The sequence below is a fragment of the Pseudophryne corroboree genome, chromosome 6 (assembly GCF_028390025.1).
Source record: "Pseudophryne corroboree isolate aPseCor3 chromosome 6, aPseCor3.hap2, whole genome shotgun sequence".
NCBI classification, from domain to species: Eukaryota; Metazoa; Chordata; class Amphibia; order Anura; family Myobatrachidae; genus Pseudophryne; species Pseudophryne corroboree.
Window position 1 is genome coordinate 141025367 of NC_086449.1, and position 25267 is coordinate 141050633.

Consider the following 25267-nt stretch of genomic DNA (forward strand, 5'->3'; position numbering starts at 1 on the left):
CACTGAAAATAAAAAACCTAATCTAAAACTTTCACTAAGAAGCTCAGGAGAGCCCCTAGTGTGCACCCTTCTCGTTCGGGCACAGAGATCTAACTGAGGCTTGGAGGAGGGTCATAGGGGGAGGAGCCAGTGCACACCAGCTAGTCATAAAGCTTTCTTTAGATGTGCCCAGTCTCCTGCGGAGCCGCTATTCCCCATGGTCCTTACGGAGTCCCCAGCATCCACTTAGGACGTTAGAGAAATACTGCACACAGGTATAGTGTGAAAGGGGCTGAACTGGGAATAACTCGGGTCGCAGATGGGTTTGAATGGGGTGTGAGCTGGTTTGGAACTGTGGTAAAAAACCTGGGTCGGACACAGAATTTTAGTGGAAAAGGGGTAATAGAGACGATGAGAAATCTGTAGAATAATACATATTTTATGCAGTTATTATAATTACTAATATAACATCCTGTGAAGGCTTCGTTCATTTTTTAAATAATAATGTAACTTTCTATGACACTTTCTTTATTGGGGAGGCAGTCAATTTGCCGGCTGTCGGGATCCTGGCGGTCAGGATACCGACTGAAAGGGGTCTGAGCCGGGTCGCATCTGGGTTGGACCTGCGTACATAATCTCGGTTGTGACCTGGCATTTCTAATCTGAAAGGGGTTTTCACTTACTATTCTTGCTTACAGCTATCTGCTAAACCCTACCATGGCAGCCAAGCAAACCACCTAGTGTAATATATACCTAGTGTTTTTCCTGATGTGGCCTGACAAAGAACTGCCTCCTCCACACGCTCAGTTATAATTTATCTGAGTCAGGATACACCATTTGTTTTCTGTGCCACCCAGCAGATATAAGCAGAAAGCTGTTGTAGAACAACAAGTACCAGGATGCCCTGCCAGCTGGAATTTAAATGTCCACAGCAGCTGGAGAGCAGATGTCATGCTGTAAATGTGCTCCCGTCCTTCTACAGGAATCTATCTATCTATCTATCTATCTATCTATCTATCTATCTATCTATCTATCTATCTATCTATCTATCTATCTATCTATCTATCTATCTATCTATCTATCATAGTCACTGCTGCTGCTGGATGGCTTCCCTACAGGCGATACCTACAGTAATGAGCTCAGAATAGATAGCAGAACGCTCGGTTTCAGCATCGCACGACTTGCCTGCAGCGAAAGGGTTAACCCTGCTCTGACTAGTGACACAATGCATCCCCATCCCCCAGCACATTTCCAGCTCCTTGCACTCGGCGCTCCTCTGCTTTAGCCTAGCGAGATGATCTGCGCTGCCGCTGTGAGAAGGGGGCGGGGTTACCAGGCAGGGGGCGTGACCCGGAACCCTGGGAGAAGAAGGAAGCTCTTGAATATTAATGAGCAGCAGCATTGTGCAATAGGAGAGCGGCTGCAGCAGCGGGCAGAGAGAGAGAAAGAGGTCGGAGCAGAAGAGCCGCGATAGGAGGAGGTGGGTGCTCAGGCTGGAGCATGGAGCCTATGGTGGTGATGTGAGCGGGCCGGGAAGGTATCTTCTCTCAGCTCCTTATTGTCACTGGTCGTCTAGCACGTCCCCCTGCCCCTCCCCCACTCCTTGCGCTGCACCCTGCCTGGCTGCATGCACTGCACCTTCCCCACTTCCTTGTGTGTCTGCTGCTCTGCATGCTCTGCACCTTCCTCCCTACCCCCTCACTCCCCTTCCTCCTCCTCCTCCTGTAGCCTTCCCTCTCCCAGTTCCTGCCTTCTGTATACTGGGGCAGAAGCCCCCCACTTAGAGCTGAGTGTAGCAGCATGGGGAGGTGAGATAGTATCTAGAGCCTCAGCCCGACACAGCTTCCTGGGCAAGGTAGGGATTCATACTGTATATGCTTTCTTATGCCTGTGATCTCTGGCTGGGAATCAGTCGTGTGTGTATGTATGTATGTATGTATGTATGTATGTATGTATGTATGTGTGTGTGTGTGTATATATATATATATATTATTTATCCATCCATTGTCTACATCATGGAAAATGCTGGCAGGTGATTATTGTTAATTTCTTAGAAGTGTTACCTTAATATGCAGGGTTGTATGGTCCGGTATAGTGTGGCTTGCCTTTGCCTAAGATGGGTTCTTGACGGTCTTTGACATGGGTGAATGGTTATGTGGCCATGTGATATTCTGGCTGCGCCTTGGGCCAGGCTCTCTCATTCCATGAGAAGAACCTATTTGACTGTTGTGACTTGGCGCTGGCAGTAGGTATGTCATTGGATAGGAAAGCTTATGAAGGTATATGCGTCTTAAGCTGGGGATACACTTCTACCCTATTCAGACCGCCTGAGGCCGGTCGCACCCAGGAGCCTGCCATGGGTGCTCCCAGCGTGTGACCCGCCTCAGGCTCCCCGCTGCCGGCAACCTGGCATATTGCAGGTTTGGTAATGCAGCGGGGGCGGTGCTTGGAGATCACATGATCTCCAAGTGCTGCCCATCCAAACACAGTGAACGGGTGCCGGGTTGATGCGTTCACACCACACAGCGAGCCGGGTTAAACCTGTGGTGGAATACCGGGTCGCTCAACCCGGTATTTCAACCCTGGCTCTTTTTCAGATCGCACATGAACACTGGTTATGCGCGTTCATGTGCCAATAACCCGTGTTCAGAAGTGGCGGTCTGAAAGGGGTATAATAGATATATCTTCAAACGGATCGGGTAGTATTGTGCATACACACTGCCCAATCCGTTGTGACTGACATCATGAAGTGGGCGGGCATTTACATGCGCCCGTCCAGTCACCTTGTCCATCACCGCCGGCTGGTGCAGCATGTGTATGGGCGGTCGCCTGTACACACAGCACGATGCACCAGTATATCTGTAGATATATATTGGCTGTGCTGCAGGGCCGACGCAATGTGTCTGTGAACGGCGTTGGTCACAGACATATCACTGGTACACACTGGCCGACTGACCATGGATATATCGGTCGTTCAATTGAACAGCCGATGTATCTGCACGTGTTCGTACCTGTTTCGGTGTACTTTGGTTTGCGATTTGGTTACCTGACATGTTCTATTATAAGGTTATGCTTTGCCAACAATTTATCTTCATGTAGCTGGGATTGCTTTTAATATTTGTATAATCCTTTTAGATTTTTTTTTGGTATTATGGTAAAGTCGAGTTCTGTGATGTGTTTTTGTATTTGTTGTTCCTCAGTGTAAATTAAATGCGCCAGAAAGTATTGAGAGAAAGTATTGGCTTATGCAGGTTTCTCAGTCTGACACACTTTTGGTGGCAGGGTAGTCCTAAATGTAGGTTTTTATGATGGGTTAATGATGTAAAGAAGACTAAATTGGTGGTGGGATTTCTCATGAACTTGGATGTCTTCTTTGTTGATGCCGGATCTAAAGCTCTGGATCACCTGGGTACTGGCTTGTTAGTGTTGTCTTATGTTCAGTATTTGATCATTCCAAATTAACCATAACTAAAATTGACTTCCAAGTCTGAGCAATTTGTGGTACTTTGACATACATTATGTTTTAAGACAATTGAATTTGCAGTGGTCTCTTGCTGAGTACACAGAGTATACGGTTACTGTAATATATGGTCAGCTGGGAAGTGAAGGTAACATAAAATATTTATTTGGGACCATACACAGAATAATCCAGTGAGTATATGAAGGGATATTGAATTCCATGTACCTTGTATTTTGTTCCTGGACCTGATCACTGCAGTGGGTACCTAAGAGTTCACCCTTGTCCTTGGGATGGCAATAGAGGAGTAGAGACAGAATGGCAGCCTAATACAGGGAGGGTCCGTGGTGCTTTTTAAGGCAGGGGTCAGGGAACTTTTTTATCTTTTACCCCAAAATATATTTCGATACGCCGACGTTGCCTCCTTGATTTGAAAGGAAGGAAATCCGATATTATTATGCATGTATACTGGTTTTCACTGTTTATATGGCATTTCTGAGATACTGTGTGTGTGTGTGTGTGAAGGGGGGGGGGACACACACACGTCTTTTAGGAGACAGATGGTCACATCCTCACCTCAGTAACTGTTATGTGGGCCATTGTCTGATCCTGCGGTACTCTTGTCAGCGGTCAGCCACAAAACACTTCAAGTTCTGTGTGTGGGTTGGCGGGCCGCGGGCGGAAGGACAGGACAGGGCAGGCATGAGGGAGCACGGTGTGACATCAGTACGTCACACCGCGGCCAGGAGCACCGAGCAGGAGGGAGTGCGGTGTGACGTCACCACGTCACATAGCGAGCCGGCCGGTGCTGGACGGGGCTGTGTCTCGGCAGCGTGCCCGTCCATTACCCGCAGAAATTTCATTTTTACCCCATTTGGGGTAATTTACCCCTGTTCCCTGACCACTGCTTTAAGGTTTTCATGCCCAGGAAAATAAAATTATGGTATGTGTCAATTCATTTTTTTTTCTTCGTGTCATAGCAGTTGGCTCCAAGGAATGCTACCAAAGATGTAAGGCAGGGAGGTGGGAGTAGACTACTAACAAAACTTAGTCCAAAATTAGGCTGGTTTGAGAAGTGTGTTGACTTAATCACATGTGGCATGAGGATCAGGCTGCAACTCTACTACACAGGTCCCCTGGGGTAGAGAGTGTGCCATGTCTTCTCCTCTAACTAGCAGTAGAACTGTAATGCCGAGACAAATGATATGCATGGAGTGTCTGACAATCCTATCTGAGATCATGGGCCCCAAGTTAAACATTTTTAAGTCGAGTAGTTTCATAGGAACCTGTTAAAGATTTAAAGGTATCAATTGTCAGAGTGGAGTGCAAGAGAAATCTTCCCCTGGAGGCACAATGTAGTACTAGAGTCAGTGTTTCAACCCCTTGAAGAATTCTGATGACCAGATGGTCGCTAAGCAGTTACACATTAGAACGACCAGCAATCGGAGTGATTTCCCTTGAGCCCAGAACAAACATTAGTGAGCGTACACAATGTACAGTCTTGCTCGCGACTGAACAATATATCGTATCGTTTGATTATATCTGATTTATTGTTGCTCCTGTACACAGTAGAATGGTCACTGGCTAATGTTTCATACCTGGCTGTAATTAATAAGATGCCAAATCGGACCAATTTATTGTCTGGTCGTCCAGTTGGCATACACTACATGATGTGCACCAAATCGCATACAATATTGTCTGTTTATGAGCATGTTGGATGTTGTATGCGACCAACGGTAGTGCCACCCTTAAGCTTGGTACACACCTAGAGATTACTGTCCAAGCTCTCTGGTGGGAACAAAAATCTGGTAATGCATGGGAGCAAATTACAATCAACCATTTGATCCCAAACGCCGGATAAAGGCCAAAAAACATTGTTTGGATACATTTGTTAAATCAAACAGATTAACCAATTTGTCTGATGGACCATTGTCTGTTTTCCAGTGTTGGGAGCAAATGCTCCATTGTCATTGCTCCCGTACATTACCAGATTTTTGTTCTCGCCAGACAGATTGTACAGATAAGTCTTTAGGTGTGTACCCAGCTTTACACAGCCTTGAAACCTTTCGATGAGCACTAGATTGAGAACTTCTCATTGCTTTACTAAAATACGCTTAAGATAATTCTGTCATATCTAGGTGTAGATGGTGCTGCCCGAGAGACCCATGTGTCATATGGTGGTGTTTGTGGATTCACATGAGGTATAGTGCCCTGGCGAATTGCCCCCAGAGGCAGTGGGATTCTGAGCAGGGGATGTTTCATACATTAACAGTTGTGAAAATCATAGATCCCTTGGGCACACCAGCATATCAGAATGACTACATGTGTGTTCTTCCATTATGCTCACCTGAAGGTCCGTGGGATAGACATCTATAAGGGCAGCTCTTGGAGCAAACATTAGGCGTCTAGGATTGATTGCTGTCTCCAACAGACTTATGTTTGGGTATCATCTCCACATGGATATAACATTAATCAAACCTGTTCTAAGGGGGAAAAGTGGGGGGCTAGTTCTCTTTGGTGAATGTTGGATGACTCTGGAATGTCATGCAGCTGTCATTTGTCTCAGGTGAACTTCAGGCTGTGAAACATAGTTTCTGCAAGGGATTCTCCCTGCAGCTTTATGTATGGAGCAGTTGGGCATCTGCCTAAAATAATTTTTGCAGATTGATAGCAAACCTCATTGTGAAAGCGCAGCAAGGCTACATCTACAACTTTCAGCACTCTGAGAGTTTCAGAACTGGATCTTCTGAGTCCTGTCCAGATGCTCGAGTCACCGCATTACCCCATGAGGTTCCCAGTCTAACACATAGTTACCTAATTGTGCACTGTTAATAGGATGGCTTGGGGAATAAAGTTTAGGTCTGACCACCGCGTCTGCTTTTGTAGTTTCTTCTGATCTGTATCCATATAGAGAGGGGCTGTGTGTTGGAAGTGTCTTCCCAGAGCCAGGAATCTAAGGAATTTCCTGTGTCGGAGTAAGGGATATAAGAGTATACGTTCTTTATATTGATTTTTAACAGCCAGTCCCCTTGCTGGATATCCGGAAAGATGGGGTTCAATGTATCAATTCTGAAGGAACCAACCTTTAACTATCTGTAGAGTTTCTTGAGTTGGATTAGGCTTCATCGCCATCCTGAAGCTTTGTCAGCAGAGGATTGTGTGGGATATATAAAGGACTCTTTTTCTCCATGTCTGATTGTATTTACCTGCCCGGTAAGGCCGAGCTTCCTTGAGAAGCTGCTGAACCTTGACATCCTTTATGAAACCTTCTAGTTTGCGTAAGCAATGAACGCTTCCCTGAAGTATCCTTGGAAATAATGTATTCAAGTTTCAACAGGATAACAAACTCTGATTACGTTTAGAGGTCGTATAAGACTACTGCTGACTGAGCAACCAAGTGCAATGCCACCAAAGCAAGTGCACAGCTCTGACCAACAAGTTTAAGATGCACTGTTTGAGTTCTGACAGGGAATTCAGATCTTATCACCTCTAACCAGATTGCTACCGTATCCTGTAACCAGAATTTTATGGTTGGAAATCTATAATGGCATTAAGTGACATCTGAAAAGACAGCACTGTTGGTATAATGTTCTCTGTGACCTTGGAAACAATGGTTTATTTTTATAGTTCAAACTGGTGTATACTGGAGTATGACAGGTGAGGCACTGCCTCACCTGCGTACCTTGTCTGCACATCTCTGATCAAAACTCACCAAATTTCCAGAAGCGTACAATGCCCACATGAACACTCGGGTTCATATGTGTATGGATACTAGCCAGTGCCCCCGCCTAGCCATTTACCAGCAGGAGACTGAGGGGCTATGTATTAAAGAGTTGTTTTTAATAGGGGGCTTGGGCAAATTAGTTTGCCACCACAGGGTGGGTGGGAGGCTAACCCTTTGGGCTCATTCCTGTGGAAAGCTTTTGTGGACTTTGCAAGTGATTGAAGTGAATGTTTTACAGGGCTCTGCTATGTTAGGGGAAACTTGCATTTTAGCAACAGCTATAATAAAAGAAAATGTAATACTTCCGTATAATACTGGTAAACTGAGCGTGTACAGTCGTATATGTATGACCTTTGTGATTCTGGTGTTTCCTTGTTACTTTTCCATATTTAGTACTATAAAAGAGTAAGTGTAAATCACTGGGCCATGGGTGTTCCATTGAATATATACGGATTGACTCTCTTCTGCTTCTATTGTGTCATCGATGGGCCTTTCTCACCTATTCTATGTTGGGAAAAGTATAATAATGGTCCTGCCATATGCAGAAATGTGCAGTAATCTGTAGCAACCAATAATGAGTTTTATAGCTACCACACATTTGTGAGGCATGTAGTGTGCTCTGAAATGTGTTTGGGGGCTCGTTCAGGCATGTGTCTCGTACTGCATCCCCTCTCTCTGGCGGTGATTGCCGCATGGGGATAATGTACTCCTCTGCAATCACGTGAGTTGATGTGTAAATTGTAGACAGAGCAAACCGTTCCAGAGTGACCTGTGGTTTCCACAGGCATGCAGTGATACTGTTACCTCTATGATATATAGCAGTGTGCCTCACGTTTAGCTTCCCCTGTAAAGTAGTGTTGGGACCCTTCCTGGCCAGACTGATTCTCACTTTGTTGGAATTCCAAGTAATTCTTATGTGTCCGATATCACGGAGTGCGCACACAGCCACACCATTTATTTGGTCATTAATACCTGGATGACATAGTGTGAGAACCATATAATGGTGCTGTGATGTTATAAACAAACCAAATGGTCTCTTCAGTGACATCCTCCACGCTGTTTCTGGCAACCTATTGCTGCGAGCAGTGGGCTGTTGTGTCATCCCGGCGGGTACTCTGCAATGCCTGGAGGTCCTTGGTAAAGCCGAAAAGGCTGTTGCTGGGTTCCCATTGCCGGCAATGAAGATCATATAGCTATTGCTATCCATAGCTGGCATAAGCAGTACAAGGATGGACAGTGGTAAGGTAAGAACACTGCTGTTTGTTAAATACTGCAAGGGGTCCTCAGTGTAGAGCCTGTTTTTGGGAGTGCGGTTGTACTGTGTCTAAAGAATCATGGGAAATATTTTAAAGTAGTCCCCTCTACCTTTGCATTTGACCCGTTCTCAGTCAGCTACACTATGGTCAAATGGGAGTAACAGGAAAAAAAGTGCATTTCCAACTTGTTTGTCTAACAAAGGCAGATTACATATTCACTGACATTCTATTTTTTTTTTCCATACACTTTGTGTACCGCTTAATTATTCAGTCAGTAAAACTTGTGTGTAATAATGATACATGTGCATTGGTAATAATATTGGATAATATCTGCTCTGGACTGTGGAGGAGCCAGTTAGGCTAATGAAGTTTTTGAGATCCTTTGCCTTGGAGATTGTGCATCTCCTTGCCTCTCCGTAGACTACAGGTATTCCCTCCATTCTCCCTGAGAAGTATAAAGGTGGCGGCACCACTTTATAAACACAAATTATTCGGTTCTCCGCCGCAAATGGCATCAGAGTGAGCTGTCATGTTAGGAGCCATGGGGACCTAATTACTCCCTCAGTGCTTGAGTATCGCTCTGAGCTCCTTGTGTCAGAATATATACCGGAAGGAGACATCATCACTGTTGGCATTATATGATCTGGCCTGGTTTTATATGCTTTCAGGAACTACATCATCATTATTCTGATACATGTTGAGTCTCCCATATCTGAAAATCCGATATACCCCTGTGCAGCTAAACCTAGATGGAAACATCATTGAACAACTGGATACCACTGCCGTAACTAGACATTTTAGCGCTGTGTGCAAGAAACAGCATCGGCGACCGATGTTAATTGATAAGAAAGGGGTTTCACCACAGGTGATGGCAATCACACATTACCAGGAAAGTCCAGGAACAGAGCATTTTCTCCCTCATGGAGAGGGTCAGGCAGACAAGTATGCCCATCACCCATATACAAAACAGGGCTAGTGTGCACCGCAGGCGAGCCCCAAAAATACACATTAGGCATGCAGAGTCCCCCTTTTTTTCAATTTTTTTTATACACATTACGGAAGGCAGAGTCCTCCCGCTTTTTTTTTTTTTTTATACATTTATTTATTTACACATTACAGCAGAGTGTGAGTGTGTGTTATACTCACCTGTGGCCAGCCGGCATGCCTCTTCTCTTCCCGCCCTATGCTGCGCTCTTCGCACCGCAGGGCATTGTGGTCTCGGTGCGCGCTGGGAGAGAGCTGCAGTGCTGCCCGGCTACTTATGTGATAGGTAGCCAGGCAATGCAGCCGGGCGCTGGGGGGACGCGGCCCGTACGGCGCCGTAGCAGCCAAGCGGGTGTTGCCAGTGGTCCTGCGCTGTGTGCCAGGCACCAGTGGCACACACCTAGTTACCGTCCTGCTGGATACCTTTTAAAATAACTGGGTTTAACTATCAGTGGTCAACAGATTGCTGCTACAAGCGACATCACAAGTCATTTAGGTTGTGCCACAGCTGCCTTTGCATCTCTGAGAAAAGACTTCTGGAACCAACAGGACATTTCCATTGCCACAAAATGAAGGTATTCAACGCATTGGTTAGAACAATATTACTTTATGGTACAGATTCATGGACAATCCTTAAAAGACCTAACAAGGGTGGAACGTTTCCAAATGAGGTGCTTACGAAACATACTACAAGTAAAACGAACAGACTGCTGGAGAAATGAAAACATCTGAAAACTATGCCAAGACCAACCCACAATTGAATCCTATATTAAAAGAGCGTTTAACCACTTGCCTGGCATGGTCGCATCAGATACGACCACAGCAGGCTGGGTTTTCCCTGACGTGGTCGCATCTGAGTCAGAATGCCCACACTGCAACAGCAGAAGCGAGGCTTCCTGCAATTGCTGCTCTGAGGGACCTCTGGTCCCTCCCCTCCAGTGCCTGCTGTGCTGCTGATCACTGCTGATCGGTCAGCATGGGAGCACTCCCCACCCAGCAATTGCAGACATTAGCAGCCACTGGGGAAATGTAAAAAAACAAAACAAAAACAGCCTCTCGCCTTCCTGGGGTGCTTTGGGGGCTGCTGAGAGGATCTTATCCCTCAAGCAGGAAGTTGCGATGTTTGCACCAATGTTTAATAAAATATATATTATATTTTAAATGTTGGTGGTTTTTTTGGACAATCTTTATTTCAATATTCTTTCCATCAATTTTTATTGAGAAAAAGTAAATTTTTATAGGGTACAGAAAGAAAAGGGGGACAAGTAAAACATATTATGAAGGGAAAAGGGGAGGTACATGGGGGGGGGGGCATCCGGACCAGGAATAGGAACTGGTACATTGAGAACGAGCATATATAATATAGCAATTACACCCAGCAATAGACAATTGGAAAAAAAGAAACAGATTTCATAAAGTAGACAGAGACATTATTAGGAATCATAAAACCTCGGTACGAGGAGCCATACAGGAGTAATACTCACATTGCAACGAGAAATCAAGATTCCGGCTCATGAGGCCTAGGCAGTTAGATATGAATAGAGAGAAGGTGGGAAAGAGAATCTAAACTAACGTTGCCCCGGGTTGAAAGAGGGAAGATGCAGAACAGTACACAAATGGAAGAAAATGCCAATAGGCCGTCTTTCTAGAGTATCAGTCGTTGATCGGTTGTTCAATCAAACTAAAGTGAGATGGGCTACTTGAAGATGGTTTATGGAAGTATTGAGAGCCTTCGCCGGAGGAGACAAGCTGATGCCACATGGACCAGCTTGTCTTGGGAGAGGAAGTAGTGGTGGAGGAGGGGATATATTCGGTTTCCATGAGGAAGTGATGGTTCATTTTATAAATAACTTTTAGCAGAGTAGGGGGCGAAGGTTGTTTCCACAGCTGAGCCAGGTTGGCGCGAGCTGCTATTAAAATGTGGCCTAAAACGTATCTGCTAGAGGGGGGAACAGAAGGGGGGACAACATGAAGTAATGCTAAGGTCGGGTCCGGTGTGAGATGGATGGATAGAACTTTATTGATCAAGTCAAACACTTCGGACCAGTATTTGGTAATCACCGGGCATGACCAAAATATATGGTAAATATGACCTACTGAACCACAATGTCTCCAGCATTTATTACTACAGGAGGGCCAAAATCTATGCAGTCGGTCGGGTGTCAAGTATAGCCTATGGATCAGTTTTATGTGCATTTCAGTATGATTCAAACATTTGGACATGGAGTAGGAAGCTGAGAAAATGAGACGCCAGTCAGTCGGCGACAAGGTTCTTCCCAGATCTAGTTCCCATTTTAATTGTGCGTTAGTTTTGGAAGGGGAAATAGGGGTAATCAATAATTTATACCAGAATGTGATGTCACCTTTAGATTTATTTAGGGAAAGGCGGGAGGATAGGGGATATGAGGATGTGTGTGATGGCTGCGAGGTAGTAGGGATTGATCTCCACCAATGTGCAACTTGCAGATAGTGGAGGAGTTCTGAGGCGGGTAGGGAGAACTTTACTTGGAGAGCTGAGAAGGGTAACAGAGAGAGTCTGTCGAGTAGGTCGCCTAGATATAATATACCTGCATGTCTCCATTTAGATAGATTAAGATGGGGTATCATCAGAGCCAATGTAGTGATGGAGATCTGAGTAATGTGAGATATAGGGGATGATAGAGTGGCGGATAATTTGTCCCAGGTTTGTAGTGCAGCTTGCGTGGAAGGAAGGAGATTTACAAGGGCGGGCCGGACTGTCTTAGGAATGCGAAATGGATCTGCTAGGGGGAGTGGGTGTGCTCGAATTTGTTCAAGCTCCACCCAGCCTAAATGAGTATGGACATCAAAATCATTTTTAAGGGAAGCCAGAAGAGAAGCTTCTTGATATAGGAAAATATTGGGTAGACAGAGTCCTCCCAACGCTCGTGGCAGAACCATTCTGGAGTAAGCCAACGAGGGTGGTTTTGAAGACCAGACATATTTAGACATGACAGAACAGGTCTGGAGGGCTTTTTTTGGGAAGATGTATGGGATTGTGCGGAACAGGTACATTAATTTGGGTAGTAGGGACATTTTGAATGCGGCCATACGTCCAAGCCATGAGACCTCGTAGGATGACCAGGATTTAGTTAGGGCCTCTAACGTCTCTATCAGAGGGGAGAAATTGACAATAAAGACATCAGGAGTGGAGATAGGGATGTTGATACCTAGGTACTTTATCGTGTGTTTCCGCCAATTATATGGAAAGGAGGATTGGAGGGTTAGGAGGGAATGGGAGAGGTTGAAAGGTAGGGCGTCTGTCTTGGTGGTGTTGAGTTTATAGTAAGAAGCTAAGCTGCAGGCGTCTAGAATAGAGTGCAAGAGAGGGAGAGTTGTGGTGGGGTCAGAGATAAAGAGGAGAACATCGTCTGCAAAAAGACTTAATTTATGGCGGGAGGAACCAAATTGTAGAGCTGGAAAATGGGGATTGTCACGTATTGAAATAGCGAGGGGTTCGATTAATAGAACAAATATTAGAGGAGATAGAGGGCATCCTTGTCTGATACCATTTGTGATTGGAACAGAGTCGGACAGGAAGCCATTGCTGAACACTCGGGCCGTAGGAGAGCTATACAATGCTAAAATAGAGGCTAGAATACGATCTCTAAAACCAAATCGGAGGTGGACTTCACGCATGTACGTCCAATTCAGTCTATCGAAGGCCTTCTCAGCATCTAAGGACAGCAAGAGAAGGCCCTGATCTTTAGATAGTGAGTCAATCAGGTTGAAGACCCTACGCGTGTTATCTGACGCTTGTCTTCCGGGCACGAAGCCAGTTTGGTCTGGGTGTACCAGCAATGGAAGAAATTGGTTGATACGTGTTGCAATCATTTTGGCATAAAGTTTGATATCACAATTAAGCAGTGCGATAGGGCGATAGTTATGTACATAGGCAGGATCCTTTCCGGGTTTGGGAATAGTAATAATACGTGCTTCCAGCAGTTCTGGGGGAAGGGAGCCGTGGTCAGAGAATGTATTGAAGAGGGCAGTCAGGTGGGGAGAAAGAACATCTTGGAAAGTGGCATAGAAGTCGGTGACAAACCCATCTGGGCCTGGGGCCTTGTTTCCAGGAGTGGATTTAATAGCTGCGGAGACTTCAGCCACCGACCATGGGGCATTAAGTGTAGATAATTGCTCCTGAGTGAGAGTAGGAAAAGAAAGATTGTTCAGAAAAGAGGAAATAGAAGAAGTGGTAGGTTGGGGGGTTGAAGGGTCAGTTAATAGGTTATAGAGTTCAGTGCAATATTGCGCAAATCGGTTTGTTATGTCTCTAGGGTTTAGTATCTTCTGTTTTGGAGGGAGAGTAAATAGATTTAATCTTATTCCTGGCTTGCTGAACTCGCGGTTTACGTGCTAACATTCTACCAGATTTATTACCTAGGAGATAGAATTTGTGTCGCATCCTATTCAAAGCCGCTTGGGTACGGGCGAGAAATAGTTTTTGAAGTTGACTACGAACGTTGGAGGTTTCACTTTTAAGAGTTCTAGAGGGAAGGGCTATGTTTTGGGATTCGAGTTCTAGCAATTCAGCTTCCAGTTTCATCTGTAAATGGAGGGCTTGTTTTTTGAGAGTGGCACCTGCTTGGATGGCAGCTCTGCGGGTAACAGCCTTAAAGGCACACCAATGGTTAATAGTAGAGGTGTCCCGGGGGGAGTTAGTGGCTAAGTAAGAGTTAATGGATTCAAGAATAATTTTTTTGGACAAAGGGTTATTTAGGAGATATGGGTATAGGCGCCACTGACGAGCAGGGTTGCGGATGTCATGGAGGTTCCATTTCCAGAGAACTGGGGAGTGGTCAGACCAGGTAATCGGTAGGATATCAACGTCCTTAGTTCTCTGGAGAGACCATTTGTCACATAATATTAAATCTATTCTAGAATAGGAATTGTGAATATTTTGATATTCTTAATCTGATTCAATGATAATAAATCCCTCCAAATTCTGAGCGGTTTTTAGAAAAAATGTCAGTTAAAGTGGTTCGGGCATGTCTGCAGAATGAAGCCTAAAAGAATCCCATACCCGTGCCTAAACAACACGCCCGGATGGATGGAAAATAGCACGTTGTGCGCCAAAGAAGACATGGCTAAAGCAAAGTGCCCAGGACCTTCAATCATTGCACTTCCATATTGTGATGCCAGTCAAGCCGCCCCAAACCGACCCCAGTGGTGTGCGATTACTAGAGATTCCCTGCCTTTGGCTGTCACTGTGCTGGCAAGCTTACCCTACCTGCGCTAATAACAAATCTAAGTCTAAAATCCAAAATGTATCAAAATCTGAGATAGTGACACCTTTACTTATTTTGTACATGAAAATTATTTAAAAAATGAGGGGCAGATGTATTAAAGCCTTGGAGATTGATAAAGTAGAGGGCGTACCAACCAATCGGTTCCTTTCATTTTTCAAACACAGCCAGTAACATGGCAGTTAGTAGCTGATTGGCTGATGCTTTATCATTCTCCAAGGCATAGTACATCTCCCACTATGGGGGTGTATTCAATAAGAGTCGGGTCCATTCCGACATGCAGTTGTCGGAATGCACCCGACAACCCCTATTCAAAAGAGCGGGCAAATCCGACTGTCGGATTTGGCCGTTTCCTGACCTGCTGCTGCTGTCAGCGCTGCGGGTTCGCTGACTGCAGAGGGAGCAGTCAGCGGCGCTCGGGGTGAGCGGTCAGCAGTGGCGCTGGGGGGGAGCGGTCAGCGGTGCTGGAGGTGAGGGGGGAACGGTCAGTGGCACCGGGGTTGAGGGGGGATCGGTCAGCGGTGCCGGAGGTGAGGAGATGGCGGTGGGGGGGAGCAGTGGAGGAGATGGAGCGGGAGAGGAGGAGACGTGGGAGCAGCGGCTGCACTCACGGCGGCGTCCACCCGGCTCCAGCAAGCAAGACCTCGCCTGCTGGAAACGGGTGGACGCTGCTGCTGGGTTCCTGCTCTCCCCGCTGCAGCGCTGCTCCCCCCCCCCCCCCCCCCCCCCCCCAAGCCTATGGGGTCCTTTCCCCCTGAGAAGGATCTAATCAGATCCCTCCCAGCACCCCCTGCATGCGCACGGGGACTCCCCGGTCCTAAACTTGGAAGTTTTTCTTTATTTCTTTATTAATGTTTTTTATGTACTGCAGAATATTCCGTTATGCTTTACAATTGGAACAACAGTAATAGAACAAAACTAGGTAAAAACAGGCAGATATAGAGGTAGGAGGGCCCTGCTCTCAAGCTTACAATCTATAGGGAGATAGGCTTTGATACACAAGGATAGATGCTACCTATTGCATAATGGTCCACCAGATTGCAAAGGTTCTTAATGGGCTATTTGATATGGTCACCCAGAAATGTTGGCCAAGGGTCAGGAGGTTGTGAAAGTGAAGAAAGACAAAATGTGAGGTTATGCGTGGGCTGTACAGAGGTGATGTAATTAGATAGGGAGACATTGAAGGTTATGTGGGTGGGTTTGAAATTTGATAAGCTTGTCTGAAGAGGTGAGTTTTCAGGGAACACTTGAAGGTTTGGAGACTATGGGGTATATGCAATTGCCGGCGAATCGCGGCAATTTTTCGCCCGTTTGTTAATTCGACCGTCGAATTCCGGCAAGTGGGTGCCGGAATTCAACATATTCAATAAAAAACGGATTCGACAGTCCCGCTGTCGAAAAACGGGCAATTTTGTAAAAATGTAACAAAAATGGGAAAAACTGTAAAAACCACGAAAAAAAATTGCGTGGGGTCCCCCCTCCTAAGCATAACCAGCCTCGGGCTCTTCGAGCCGGTCCTGGTTCTAAAAATCCGGGGGAAAAACTGACAGGGGATCACCCGTATTTTTAAAACCAGCACCGGGCTTTGCACCTGGTGCTGGTGCAAAAAATACGGGGGACAAAAAGAGTAGGGGTCCCCCGTATTTTTTACACCAGCATCGGGCTCCACTAGCTGGACAGATAATGCCACAGCCGGGGGTCACTTTTATACAGCGCCCTGCGGCCGTGGCATTAAATATCCAACTAGTCACCCCTGGCCGGGGTACCCTGGGGGAGTGGGGACCCCTTCAATCAAGGGGTCTCTCCCCCCCCCCCCCCCCCCCCCCAGCCACCCACGGGCCAGGGGTGAAGCCCGAGGCTGTGTGTGTGTGTGTGTCCCCCCCCCCCCCATCCAAGGGCTGCGGATGGGGGGCTGATAGCCTTGAGTAAAATGATAGAATATTGTTTTTTCCAGAAGAACTAAAAGTCCCAGCAAGCCTCCCCCGCAAGCTGGTACTTGAAGAACCACAAGTACCAGCATGCGGGTGGAAAAACGGGCCCGCTGGTACCTGTAGTTCTACTGAAAAAAACAACAAATAAAAACAGGAGACACACACCGTGAAAGTAAAAGTTTATTTCATACATGCCGACACATACATACTTACCTATGTTGACCCGCCGACTGCCACGCCCCCCTCGTCACTGAAGAATCCGGGGTACCTGTGAATAAAATTATACTCACCTGATCCAGTGTCCGGATCTTTTAAAATAATCCTCGTACTTGGCAAAACAACAAAACGGCAACCCGGACCAAACGGACTGAAAGGGGTCCCATGTTTACACATGGGACCCCTTTCCACGAATGCCGGGACCCCACGGGACTCCTGTCGCAGAAAGGTCCCTTCAGCCAATCAGCGAGCGCAACGTCGTGGCACTCTGCTGATTGGCTATGCGCGTCTGAGCTGTCAGACAGCGCATCGCAAAGCCTTACCATTATATTCAATGGTGGGAACTTTGCGGTCAGCGGTGAGGTCACCCGCGGTCAGCCGCTGACCGCGGGTAACCCCACCGCTGACCGCAAAGTTCCCACCATTGAAACTAATGGAGGGTGCTGTGCGATGCGCTGTCTGCCAGAAGACGTGCATACAGCCAATCAGGAGAGTGCCACGAAGTGGCGCTTCCTGATTGGCTGAAGTGACCTTTCTGTGTCACGGGGGGGTCTCTGCATTCGGGGAAAGGGGTCCCATGTGTAAACATGGGACCCCTTTCAGTCCGCCTGGTCCGGGTGTTCGTTTTTTTTTTTTGCCAAGTACGTGGATTATAATAAAAGACCACAGGACACTGGATCAGGTGAGGAAAATAAAATTATAAGGTACACCGTGGATTCTACTTGGACAAGTGGACAGAGTCTGCGTGTGAACATAGGTAAGTATGTGTGTGTCGACATGTGTGAAATAAAGTTTTACTCTCACGGTGTGCGTGTCCTGTATTTTTTTTCCAGTAGAACTACAGGTACCAGCGGGCCCGTTTTTCTCCCGCGTGCTGGTACTTGTGGTTCTCCAAGTACCAGCTTGCGGGGGAGGCTTGCTGGGACTTGTAGTACTACTGGAAAAAACAATATTCTTTCAATTTTCACAAGGCTATCAGCCCCCCATCCGCAGCCCTTGGATGGGGGGGGGGGGGGGGGCAGCCTCGGGCTTCACCCCTGGCCCTTGGGTGGCTGGGGGGAGGGACCCCTTGATTGAAGGGGTCCTCACTCCCCCAGGGTACCCCGGCCAGGGGTGACTAGTTGCGTATTTAATGCCACGGCCGCAGGGCGCTGTATAAAAGTGACCCCCGGCTGTGGCATTATCTACCCAGCTAGTGGAGCCCGATGCTGGTGTAAAAAATACGGGGGACCCCTACGCTTTTTGTCCCCCGTATTTTTTGCACCAGGCGCAGAGCCCGGTGCTTGTTTTTAAAAATACGGGGGATCCCATGTCAGTTTTTTCCCCCCAGATTTTTAGAACCAGGACCGGCTCGAAGAGCCTGAGGCTGGTTATGCTTAGGTGGGGGGACCCCACGCATTTTTTTTCTTCTCTGATTTTTACCATTCCATTTAAAAAATAAATAAAAAAATAATAGTTTTAAAAATATATAAATAATACTTGTGCCTCCAAAATAGACAAACCAAGTACCTAATCCCTTCTAATATAAATAGATATGCTATTACCAATAAAAAAAACCCATGTTTTTAAATTTTTTTATTAGATTCCGCCAGCAAAGTGTGGCGGATTGAAAATGACGAATTTACTGTCTAAAAGCACTGTTGTCGAATTTACAATCTTCAATTGAATATACTTTTGTCGAATTGCCGCATTTGTACCATTGCAGAAATGTCGAATTTGACAAATGTCAAATTTCAAAAAGTCAAATTTTGAAAGTCCGTTTTTTTTACAAAAAGTACTGAATTGCATTGTCGAAATTTTTTTTTTATTTGGCGAAAATGTCCCATTTTTCGACATTTTCGGGAATTCGACCGCAATTGCATATACCCCTTAAGGTGAGTCTTATTGTGCATGGGAGGGCATTCCACAGAGTGGGTGCAGCCCGGATTAAGTCCTGTAATTTTGAGTGCAAGTAATGTGTGTGGATGACAGACGCATACCTAGTGTAGAGCGGAGAGGTCAAGTTGGGAGATATTTTGAGATGAGTGAAGAGATGTATGTTGGTGCAGCTTGGTTAATAGCCTTGCAACCCGGCTATCGCAATAAAGACGGGATACAGGGCAGGATGTATTAAGATACATCGCCGCCCCTCGCCGGTTACCGCAGCGATGTTGATCGCATATGTACTAACATATGCGATTAACATCGTGATGTGGTGACGGAGGCCCCCCGCGATACCTCTTAGGTGGTCTGCGGGGGTCTCTGTCACCTCCCAGGGGTCCCCACACTGGCTAGACGCCGGGAAGCAGCCGCAGGCTGCCTCCGGTGCCGCCTCCTCCCCCCTGCAGCCGGAAGGACGTCCGGCTGCGTTGCTAGGGGGAGGAGGAGACTACCTTCCGGGTCCAAGGCAGCCTGGAGGAAGGTAAGCCGAAGGAGAGGGGGGTCGGCGTCTGCGGGTGCGGCGGTCGGCGATAAGAAGCCCATAGGCTTCTATAGGGTGATACCCTGGATGCCGAAAACGCGGCGGTAGAGTGTTAGTAAATATGAAAATGCGGTAAAACCCCCGTTTTCGTGGGTTTTGCCGCATTTTTTCTTTAGTACATCCCGCCCACAGAGAGCTGTCGTTTGCTAAAATATTCATGCATACGACGTTGGTAAACACTGATATGCATGTGATGACTGGTGGGATGGAATATGATGAGTCATGCATCGCACCCTTAATGTGTCGGTAAGTAATGAATGCACCTGCGGATTGACTTAGAAAACATGAACTGTTAGGGGTCCTGAGGACAGAGTTTTAGAACCACTGATACAAATAATCACACTTTGCAGCAGGAGGAAAATAAAAACACCTTGGGTCTATAAACTTTGAGGGTGTTCATACCAGAATATTCCCATGTCAATGTGACAGGAGCATAACATAACTGCTTTGTGCTGTCGGAGTATACTACTTCCATTAACCTCTTGTGTGATTTTCTGGCTCTGTTCCTATCCTCGTGTTAACAGCAAGCTGTTCTAAGCCGTAATGTCTAGAAGTGTGTTCTAAGTACCAGTCTAGTCTCCATTATATTAGAATGTTTGTGCTGTGCGATAATTATTGCTCAGTGTTACTTGCATGTCTAGTGTATACTGTGCTTTCAGTAATAGAATTATTCTCCCTGCATTACTATACCACAGTGTGCACACAGCATGTAGCTCCTCCCTTCCAGCACCTGTCCGGGTTACCTGTCCTCAGTGTAGGGGAGTTGGAATGCTGTGCACTTGTTGCTGCATGGTATTGCCACATATCTGGCTTCATAAGGGACACACACATGAAAAACACATTCTTCAGGCCTTAAAAGGGAAGCACAACTAGAAATGAAAATAACCTATATTTAGAGTCCTTTTTAAATTACGATTATGATTTTTGACTACAAGGACATAATGTCAGAGAAACATAGAATTTGTCGGCAGATAAGAACCACTTGGCCCATCTAGTCTGCCCCTTTTTTTTTTTTTACATGATTTTTATCTCTAACCTTATTTGATCCTTATTTCTTTGTAAGGATATCCTTATGTCTATTCCATGCATGTTTAAATTGCTCTACTGTCTTAGCCTCTACCACCTCTGATGGGAGGCTATTCCACTTGTCCACTACCCTTTCTGTGAAATAATTTTTCTGCAAATTTCCCCTGAACCTCCCCCCCTCCAGTCTCAGTGCATGTCCTCATGTCCTATTGCTTCTCTTCATTTGGAGAATGTTTCCCTGCTGGACTTTGTTAGAAACTTTCAAATATATCAAGGGTTTTATCATGTCCCCCCTTTCCTTTCTCTGCTCCAAACTATACATATATGTCAGTGGTGATCAAGACTCAATCCACCATGGAGTCTCAAATGAAACTGTTTTAGAAGAATAATAAGTTATTTAGTAAATTCCATTGGCTTATTGTAGTTTTCTATGTTATGTGGACTTTAATCTAACCTTTAATTGTGCCCTTAAATCTAATTTCTCTATCGTCCTAGTGGATGCTGGGGTTCCTGAAAGGACCATGGGGAATAGCGGCTCCGCAGGAGACAGGGCACAAAAAGTAAAGCTTTAGGATCAGGTGGTGTGCACTGGCTCCTCCCCCTATGACCCTCCTCCAAGCCTCAGTTAGGTTTTTGTGCCCGGCCGAGAAGGGTGCAATCTAGGTGGCTCTCCTAAAGAGCTGCTTAGAAGAGTTTAGCTTAGGTTTTTTATTTTACAGTGAGTCCTGCTGGCAACAGGATCACTGCATCGAGGGACTTAGGGGAGAAGAAGTGAACTCACCTGCGTGCAGGATGGATTGGCTTCTTTGGCTACTGGACATTAGCTCCAGAGGGACGATCACAGGTACAGCCTGGATGGTCACCGGAGCCTCGCCGCCGGCCCCCTTGCAGATGCTGAAAAGAGAAGAAGGTCCAGAATCGGCGGCAGAAGACTCCTCAGTCTTCTTAAGGTAGCGCACAGCACTGCAGCTGTGCGCCATTGCTCTCAGCACACTTCACACGGCAGTCACTGAGGGTGCAGGGCGCTGGGGGGGGGCGCCCTGGGCAGCAATGAAAATCCTTTTTTTGGCAAAAAATACCTCACATATAGCCTCCGGGGCTATATGGAGATATTTAACCCCTGCCAGAATCCATTTTTAAGCGGGAGACGAGCCCGCCGAAAAGGGGGCGGGGCCTATCTCCTCAGCACACAGCGCCATTTCCTCACACAGTTCCGCTGGTCAGGAAGGCTCCCAGGCTCTCCCCTGCACTGCACTACAGAAACAGGGTTAAATCAAGAGAGGGGGGGCAAAATTTGGCGAAATTGTGATTTTATAAAAGCAGCTATAAGGGAGCACTTATTATAAGGCTATCCCTGTAAAATATAGCGCTTTGGTGTGTGCTGGCAAACTCTCCCTCTGTCTCCCCAAGGGGCTAGTGGGGTCCTGTCCTCTATCAGAGCATTCCCTGTGTGTGTGTGCTATATGTCGGTACGTGTGTGTCGACATGTATGAGGACGATGTTGGTGAGGAGGCGGAGCAAATTGCCTGTAATGGTGATGTCACTCTCTAGGGAGTCGACACCGGAATGGATGGCTTATTTATGGAATTACGTGATAATGTCAACACGCTGCAAGGTCGGTTGGCGACATGAGACGGCTGGCAAACAAATGAGTACCTGTCCAGGCGTCTCAAACACCGTCAGGGGCGTTAAAACGTCCTTTTACCTCAGTCGGTCGACAGACACGGACACTGATTTCAGTGTCGACGGTGAAGAAACAAACGTATTTCCCTTTAGGGCCACACGTTACTTGTTAAGGGCAATGAAGGAGGTGTTACATATTTCTGATACTACAAGTACCACAAAAGAGGGTATTATGTGGGATGTGAAAAAACTACCTGTAGTTTTTCCTGAATCAGATAAATTAAATGAAGTGTGTGATGATGCGTGGGTTCCCCCCGATAGAAAATTATTGGCGGTATACCCTTTCCCGCCAGAAGTTAGGGCGCGGTGGGAAACACCCCTTAGGGTGGATAAGGCGCTCACACGCTTATCAAAACAAGTGGCGGTACCGTCTATAGATAGGGCCATCCTCAAGGAGCCAGCTGACAGGAGGCTGGAAAATATCATAAAAAGTATATACACACATACTGGTGTTATACGGCGACCAGCGATCGCCTCAGCCTGGATGTGCAGAGCTGGGGTGGCTTGGTCGGATTCCCTGACTAAAAATATTGATACCCTTGACAGGGACAGTATTTTATTGACTATAGAGCATTTAAAGGATGCATTTCTATATATACGAGATGCACAGAGGGATATTTGCACTCTGGCATCAAGAGTAAGTGCGATGTCCATATCTGCCAGAAGATGTTTATGGACACGACAGTGGTCAGGTGATGCAGACTCCAAACGGCACAAAGGTGTATTGCCGTATAAAGGAAGAGGAGTTATTTGGGGTCGGTCCATCGGACCTGGTGGCCACGGCAACTGCTGGAAAATCCACCGTTTTTACCCTAAGTCACATCTCTGCAGAAAAAGACACCGTCTTTTCAGCCTCAGTCCTTTCGTCCCTATAAGAGTCATATCTGCCCAGGGATAGAGGAAAGGGAAGAAGACTGCAGCAGGCAGCCCATTCCCAGGAACAGAAGCCTTCCACCGCTTCTGCCAAGCTCTCAGCATGACGCTGGGACCGTACAGGACCCCTGGATCCTACAAGTAGTATCCCAGGGGTACAGATTGGAATGTCGAGACGTTTCCCCCTCGCAGGCTCCTGAAGTCTGCTTTACCAAGGTCTCCCTCCGACAAGGAGGCAGTATGGGAAACAATTCACAAGCTGTATTCCCAGCAGGTGATAATCAAATTACCCCTCCTACAACAAGGAAAGGGGTATTATTCCACACTATATTGTGGTACTGAAGCCAGAAGGCTAGGTGAGACCTATTCTAAATCTAAAAAATTTGAACACTTACAAAGGTTCAAATCAAGATGGAGTCACTCAGAGCAGTGATAACGAACCAGGAAGAAGGGGACTATATAGTGTCCCGGGACATCAGGGATGCTTACCTCCATGTCCCAAATTTGCCCTTCTCACTAAGGGTACTTCAGGTTCGTGGTACAGAACTGTCACTATCAGTTTCAGACGCTGCCGTTTGGATTGTCTACGGCACCCCGGGTCTTTACCAAGGTAATGGCCGAAATGATGATTCTTCTTCGAAGAAAAGGCGTCTTAATTATCCCTTACTTGGACGATCTCCTGATAAGGGCAAAGTCCAGGGAACAGTTGGAGGTCGGAGTAGCACTATCTCGGATACTGCTACAACAGCACGGGTGGATTCTAAATATTCCAAAATCGCAGCTGATCCCGACGACACGTCTGCTGTGCCTAGGGATGATTCTGGACACAGTCCAGAAAAAGGTGTTTCTCCCGGAAGAGAAAGCCAGGGAGTTATCCGAGCTAGTCAGGAACCTCCTAAAACCAGGAAAAGTGTCAGTGCATCATTGCACAAGGGTCCTGGTAAAAATGGTGGCTTCCTACGAAGCAATTCCATTCGGCAGATTTCACGCAAGAACTTTTCAGTGGGATCTGCTGGACAAATGGTCCGGATCGCATCTTCAGATGCATCAGCGGATAACCCTATATCCAAGGACAAGGGTGTCTCTCCTGTGGTGGTTACAGAGTGCTCATCTTCTAGAGGGCCGCAGATTCGGCATTCAGGATTGGATGCTGGTGACCACGGAGGCCAGCCCGAGAGGCTGGGGAGCAGTCACACAAGGAAAAAATATCCAGGGAGTGTGATCAAGTCTGGAGACTTTTCTCCACATAAATATACTGGAGCTAAGGGTAATTTTATAATGCTCTAAGCTTAGCAAGACCTCTGCTTCAAGGTCAGCCGGTATTGATCCAGTGGGAAAAACATCACGGCAGTCGCCCACGTAAATAGACAGGGCGGCACAAGAAGCAGGAGGGCAATGGCAAAAACTGCAAGGACTTTTCGCTGGGCGGAAAATCATGTGATAGCACTGTCAGCAGTGTTTCATTCCGGGAATGGAAACTGGGAAGCAGACTTCCTCAGCAGGCACGACCTCCACCCGGGAGAGTGGAAACTTCATCGGGAAGTTTTTCCACATGATTGTGAACCGTTGGGAAATACCAAAGGTGGACATGATGGCGTCCCGTCTGAACAAAAAACGGGACAGGTATTGCGCCAGGTCAAGAGACCCTCAGGCAATAGCTGTGGACGTTCTGGTAACACCGTGGGTGTACCAGTCGGTGTATGTGTTCCCTCCTCTGCTTCTCATACCTAAGGTACTGAGAATTATAAGACGTAGAGGAGTAAGAACTATACTCATGGCTCCGGATTGGCCAAGAAGGACTTGGTACCCGGAACTTCAAGAGATGCTCACAGAGGACTTATGGCCTCTGCCGCTAAGAAGGGACTTGCTTCAGCAAGTACCATGTCTGTTCCAAGACTTACCGCAGCTGCGTTTGACGGCATGGCGGTGGAACGCCGGATCCTAAGGGAAAAAGGCATTCCGGAAGAGGTCATTCCTACCCTGGTCAAAGCCAGGAAGGAGGTGACCGCACAACATTATCACCACATGTGGCGAAAATATGTTGCGTGGTGTGAGGCCAGGAAGGCCCCACGAAGAAATTTCAACTCGGTCGATTCCTGCATTTCCTGCAAACAGGAGTGTCTATGGGCCTCAAATTGGGGTCCATTAAGGTTCAAATTTCGGCCTTGTCGATTTTCTTCCAGAAAGAATTGGCTTCAGTTCCTGAAGTCCAGAAGTTTGTCAAGGGAGTATTGCATATACAACCCCCTTTTGTGCCTCCAGTGGCACTGTGGGATCTCAACGTAGTTCTGGGATTCCTCAAATCACATTGGTTTAAAACCAGTCAAATCTGTGGATTTGAAGCATCTCACATGAAAAGTGACCATGCTCTTGGCCCTGGCCTGGGCCAGGCGAGTGTCAAATTGGTGGTTTT

The 25267-nt window shown here is 46.7% G+C and overlaps 1 protein-coding gene across 3 annotated transcripts in view; it reads left to right on the forward strand.

The window, feature by feature from the left end:
• The first annotated feature begins 1342 nt into the window (after window positions 1–1342).
• The window catches only part of ZMIZ2 (zinc finger MIZ-type containing 2), a 69333-nt gene continuing 45408 nt past the window's right edge, over window positions 1343–25267 (forward strand). The window contains exon 1 of one of the 3 annotated variants that reach the window (XM_063931922.1): window positions 1343–1516. The gene's annotated coding sequence lies outside the window, so the exon portion shown is untranslated. Of the gene's footprint in view, window positions 1517–1583; window positions 1835–25267 lie in introns of those variants that run through there. The other 2 variants (XM_063931920.1, XM_063931921.1) reach the window with 2 other exon arrangements.